The sequence below is a fragment of the Phocoena phocoena genome, chromosome X (genome assembly GCF_963924675.1).
Source record: "Phocoena phocoena chromosome X, mPhoPho1.1, whole genome shotgun sequence".
Lineage (NCBI taxonomy): Eukaryota > Metazoa > Chordata > Mammalia > Artiodactyla > Phocoenidae > Phocoena > Phocoena phocoena.
The window spans coordinates 86,980,442-86,986,969 of record NC_089240.1 but is presented as its reverse complement, the minus strand read 5'-3'; positions in this window follow the sequence as shown (position 1 = coordinate 86,986,969).

The following is a 6,528-nucleotide window of genomic DNA, read 5'->3' as shown; positions in this document are numbered from 1 at the left end:
TTTCCTGTTGACTTTGGATTTTACTAGAGACTTCTTTTTAAGTAAGTTCTTATACATGCAATGTGCAATTTTTTCCATTGTATCCCTCTCTTATTTTACAGGAAGCTTATTGGTGTGATGGTAAGATGTGGGGGGAAGGGAAGTGTTCTACTATCTTATGATTAAGTTTCAGTCTTCTAGTGTGACTGTGCCATGGGCTGTGACCTTCAAAAGTGCTCCTCAGTCCTGCCTGCGCAATTAGGTGAGTCAGGAATGCTAGAGGGGGATATTTCCCTTCCCCCACTTGAAAAACTGGAGAGAACAAGAGTTGGGTATTTTCCTTCCCCCAGTTTAATTAGTTTCTTATGAGGGCAGGTCTTTTTAAGAAAAACAAATTCTTTGGGTGTATTTCAAAATGGCTACTTTTCCCCTCCCCTTGCTAGAAGCCTGAGAGTACTTTACTCTGATCTTCACTGTGAGGAACTGTATGGCTCTTGGAGATAAAACTCAAGAAAATGAGGAGGGACCCATAGACTGGGTCCACCAGAGTTTTTAACTCTTAAGCTTGTCCACACTGAGCCCCCAGAAATTAATTATAGATTGTTTTCCTATCATGGTTCTGGCTCCAGCAGTGGTCTGCTCCTGAGTTTCTGCTCCAGTAAGTTGTAATTCTCTATATACACCTGCTTATCTCTCCAATTTGTGAGGACAGTAGTTTGCCCTGTGATCTCAATTCTCTGATCGTCTAAGAATTGTTGATTTTAAATTTGTAAGCTTTTTATTGTGTGAGAATGGGCATGGTGGCTTTCAAGCTCCTTACATGCTGAACTGGAAACCAAAAAGTGAAAGGTACACTTTTAATAAGGAAAGGCAAAAACAACAACATCAACAGCAAAGCAGTCTGCTTTATTTTATAACATAAGATTTTGCCACAGTATATACCAAATGAACCTACTTCTGTTTGAAATATACATAGAGATGAAAAAAGACTGTGGGAGGTTATACTTTAATGGTTTTCATTGGCTGATGTTTCCTAAAACAACTCATTTATTCATTCATTCACTGTGTATTTATGCAGTACCTCCTGTGTATCAAACACTGGTAGCCCAAATCAATACCCCAACATTAGATCTTCTTCTTGGACTTAAGTTCTATCTTTTCAAGACACCCAGGAAATACATGATTTTTGTTCCAATACCTGATTTTTGGTTTTGTTCTATACAATAATTTTCAAACTTTATTCAGAACTCTGGTAGATTCTGTGACCCTCCCCTTCTCTCAATTGCCCTGATGATGAGTCAAGAGTCACACCACTGCTGTAATTGCTGTCTCCTGGATATGAGAGGGAAGGAAAAGTGGAACTGTGAAGTGGAGGCAACCCTGAAATTTCTTAGGTTCTTTCTGCCTTCAATACCTCACAGATACTCCACTCCAATGCTGTAATTCTCCAGGGTAAGAAGTTTCTTCCTTCATCATTCAATACAGCCACTGATTCTTCTTTTTAGTCTCTCAGTTGGATAAATCAAATATTATTATGAACTGGCAAAGAACATTGGGGAACTTATCAGCAAAAGGGAGTAAAGAAATATCACATAGAATTCCTTATGCCCTTGATGAGTTAGTTGCCAAAAATAGCTGTGAAAAGGGAGGAAAACATGAAAGAGCATGGGAGGAGATAGAGCTTAAGCAGGAACACAAAACCTGGGAGTGTGAAGCATGGACTTTGAGGAATTCAGTGGGGAGAGACACTCATGACAAGGATCAGAGGTGCTCCTTCCTTTAGAGGGAAGGACTCAGGGTCAGCAACTCAGCCAGATTCCTGAGAGTAAAACATATTCCTCAGGCTCCTTTCTCATTCTCTTTGCTTAATAATTCACCTGTCTCATCTTTCATTAATTCAAAAAGTATTATGTTGCACTTTATGAAGTTGCTGATGTGTGCCTGGTTTTTACTTAAAAATGGCAATTTAGTAGGATTTAATCTACTATCTCGTGGGACTTACCATGTGTCAGGCACTGGGCTAAATGTTGGATATGTCCTGGTGAATAAGACAGACATGGTCCCTCAGAGCATGAAATGTACAATCTAGTGGGGAAGAGAAACACTAAACAAACATGTAATCCCAAATTATGATAAAGAAAGAGAACAAGTTTCTGTGAGGTATAATATGAGGAACTAGACCAGGGAATGATAGTAGGCATGCTATTTAAGTTGAATCCTAAAGGGGAAATGAGGAAATGAGTTAGTCGGGTGGGGGTGGGAAGAGGTGGCAGGGGAGTGGTTAACCTTTCAGGAGTCATAGCACATGCACGGGCTCTAGGGCAGGAAAGTCCTTGGCCCAGTTATAACCAAAGGAGGCCAGTGTAGCTGGAGCTTATCAATAGAGGGGGAGAATGGCCTGGCTGAGTGGGAGAGGTGGCCAGGAACCAAGTCTTGCAGGACCTGAAGGCCATGGTAAGGATTCATTTTGTTTTATTTTGTTTTAAAGTATTTAAATGTAATGGAGGCATTTAAGGTATGTAATTGAAAGGAGGAGCTTGTTCTAATTCTTCTTTAAAATATTCCTTGAATTCCCATATAGAGACTGGATTGGAGAAGGGCAAGAGGAGAAACAGGACAGTTCACTGATCACTCAGTGCTCTAAAGTCTATGAAAGATACAAAAATAATTATAAACCACAGTCTAAGATATCACCGGGGAAGCAGAACAAGAGGTGCCTGGACAGGTCTGCTATTGCACATAACAACTTCTGGTAAAAAAAAAAAAAATTGAAAAACTATGGGGTTCTCTCAGCTTAACAGGAGTACAAGAAGGGAGGTACTCACAGAGCCAAGGAAGCTGTCATGAGGGAGAAGGATCTGGGTTGAGCCTTGAAAGGTGGGTAGGATTGGAACATTTTTCCAGGAGAAGGAGTTCTGGAAAGAAATAATGAGAGAGAGAGAGTAGCCTAGCTCGGGTAGAGGTCATGAGCCTGCCAAGTGAGCAAGCAACGCCCAGTGGAAGTCCCTGCAAACCCCAATAAGATGAAAAGCTGAGACAACCAAAGCTTTTGCTTTTTAGAGGTGTTGTTAAACGACATTCAAGGCTGACTTTCTAACTACTTCTGGAGGAAGGGATGTCCCCAACACATCTGGAACTGGTTCACAGAGCAGGGCACAGAAGGGAGGTGTTATGTACGTGATGAAAGTGGAAACTCTGTGAAGAATTAATCTTCTTGGAATTCTCTCCACTGGGTTGTTCCTTGGGTATCTGTGGGCACAGACCCACATGACTTCCACTTAGCCTTGGTAACTGGTCTTAGTGGACCTGGTACCTTGGAGAAACTGCCCCTTGTTTTGGTTTTTAATCACAGGACTCCAGGGACGCCTCAGATTTCTATCAATTGGGGAGATTTTGCCAAGTCACATTCAAGATTTCCTCTCTCTTCCTTTCTCTCTCTTTCTCCTCCTCCCTCCCCTCGCCCCACCCTCTCTCTTTTTCCTTCCCCTGCATGTTGGCATGTTTGGGAAACTTCCTTTTTTTATGTTCTACCTCCTTTCCTTCCAAAGTTTATTCAGTGTGTCTTCTGGCTGTTTCATCTACCACTCAAGGCCTCTTGGAGGTCAGAGTGTTCTGAGCCATTCTTATTTTTAAGCCATCCAGTGTAGTATATGCTTACATAACATCAATTTCCCACTTCCTCACTAACAGAACTCCAAATATCAGGATGTCCAATCCACCTCATCTCACTGATAGCTTCTGGGGGCAAGTCCTAATTATTCTGAACCTATCAGGATCTGGAATTTCTCTGACAACTGTTACTGGTTGAGGGTGGCCAACAATCTTAAAATGGCCCAGTCAGATTGAAAAGGCCTTACATTCCATGGTTTGAAGAGATTTTTCCTTTTCTCCTGAGTGACAGAAACAGAGAATGTACCCTCAGTCACCATAAGCAGCCTTCTAGTTGCATCAGGGGTAACCATCAGCCTTAGGAAGAAGCTAACACTTGGCAAGGCAGAAGCTGACCAGAGAATAATATCAACTATATTTTCTGACCACAGTGTTATGAAACTAGAAATCAAGAACAAGAGAAAAACTGGAAGACACACAGATATGTGGAAATTATACAACACATTCCTTAACAACCAATGGGTCAAAGAAGAAATCAGAAGCAAAATGAAAAACTATTTCAAAATAAATTAAAAAGGAAGCACAGCATACGAAATCATGTGAGATGCTGCAAAAGCAGTTTGAGAGGGAAGTTTATGCATATATTAAGAAACTAGAAAGAACTCAAATAAATCACCTAACTTTACATCTCAAGGAACTAAAAAAGAAGAACAAAGTAAGTCCAAAGTTAGCAGAAGAAAGGAAATAACAAAGACCAGAGCAGAGGTAAATGACACAGAGATGAGAAAAACAATAGAAAAAATCAATGAAACTAAGAGTTAATTTTTGAAAACAGAAGCAAAATTGACAAACCTTTACCTAGACTAAAAAGAGAGAGAGAGAGAGAGAGAGAGAGAGAGAGAGAGAGAGAGAGAGAGAGATGAGGGGCTTCCCTGGTGGCGCAGTGGTTGAGAGTCCGCCTGCCAATGCAGGGGACATGGGTTCGTGCCCTGGTCCGGGAAGATCCCACATGCCGTGGAGCCATGGGAGGGAGATGCAAGAGGGAGGGGATATGGGGATATATGTATACATATAGCTGATTCACTTTGTTATACAGCAGAAACTAATACAACATTGTAAAGCAATTATACTCCAATAAAGATGTTTAAAAAAAAAAGACAAGAGATAGCAAGTTTGGGCCAGAATGTGGAGAAAAGGGATCACTTGTACATTATTGGTGGGAATGTAACTTGGTTCAGCCACTATGGAAATCAGTATGGATTTTCCTCATAAACTTAAAAATATAACTACTATGTCATCAGCAATCCCATTTTAGGTATATATCTAAAAGAAATGAAAACAGAATGTCAAAATGATATCTGCACTCCCATGTTTATTGCAGCATTATTCACAATAACCAAAATGTGGAAACAACCTAAGTGTCTGTCAAAGGATGTGTGCCTAGTGAGATAAGCCAGACAGAGAAAGACAAATACTGTATGATATCACTTATAGGTGGACTCTAAAAAAGCCAAACTCGTAGAAACAGAGAGTAGAATGATAGTTACCAGGGGCTACAGGTGGAGAAATTGGGAGATGTTGTTAAAGGGTACAGGCTTGCATCCAGTAAATGAATAAATTTTGGAAATCTAATGCACAGCATAGTGATTATGTCAACAGTACGGTATTATCCTTCAAAATTGCTGAGAGATTAGATCTTATATGTACTCGCCACAAAAGAGAAATGATAATTATGTGATGTGATAGAGGTTATAACTAAAGCTATGGTGGTTATCATATTGCCAAATATAAATGTATCAAATCAACATGTTGTACACCTTAAAGTTAAACAACGTTATATATAAATTCTATCTCATTTTTTTAAAAAAAGAATGAATACTTGTATGTTTACTGACATGAATAATTATCCAAGGAATATTTTTAAAGGGGGGGAAAAAAGCAAGTGGAAGAACCATATACAGCTGTCTTTGCAGGGAGTTTGTTCCAGGAGCCCCGCAGATACTAAAGTCTGCAGATGCCCAAGTCCCTTATATAAAATAGTGTAGTATTTCCATATAACTTATGCACATCCTCCCATATACTCTAAATGTCATCAAGATAACTTATAATAACTAATACAATGTAAATGGTAAGTAAATAGCTGTGAATAAGATGTAAACGTTATGTAAATAGTTGCTGGAATGCGACAAATTCAAGTTTTGCTCTTTGGAAGTTTCTGGAATTTTTTTCCCTGGATATTTTCTATCTGCAGTTGGTTGAGTCCAAGGATGCAGAACCTGCAGATACAGAGGATTGACTATATAGCATGTGATTTCATTAAAACATATAAATATATGGTATGTATTTTTCTACATGAATTGAAAGTAAAACTCTAAACTGTTTCATATTCTATGCTACTAGTGTTCGTGTTGTTTAAAAACACATGAACTAAGATTAAAAGAAATGTTCATCAGGCAGACCAATAAGCAACAATTTTTATATCTATCCCAGTTAGGGTTTCTCTAATTTAACTGATTTTAGGAACGCGTGGGGTGACTTTTCAAAATGCAGGCTCCCATGCTACATCCCAGACCTATTAAATTAGCAACTCTAGAAAAGAAATCTGTGTATCTACTTTTAAAATTGCTCTCAGCCGTGGCGGGGGGACCTTCAAGACGGAGGAGGAATAACACTTGGAGATCACCTTCTTCCTCACAAATGCATCAAAAATACATCTACACGTAGAACAACTCCTACAGAACACTTACTGAACGCTGGCAGAAGACCTCAGACTTCCCAAAAGGCAAGAAACTCCCCCAAGTACCTCTGTAGGGAAAAAGAAAAAAGAAAAAACAGAGACAAAAGAATAGGGATGGGACCTGCACCTCTGGGAGGGAGCGGTGAAGGAGGAAAAGTTTCCACACACTTCGAAGCCCATTCACTGGCAGAGATGGGGGCTGG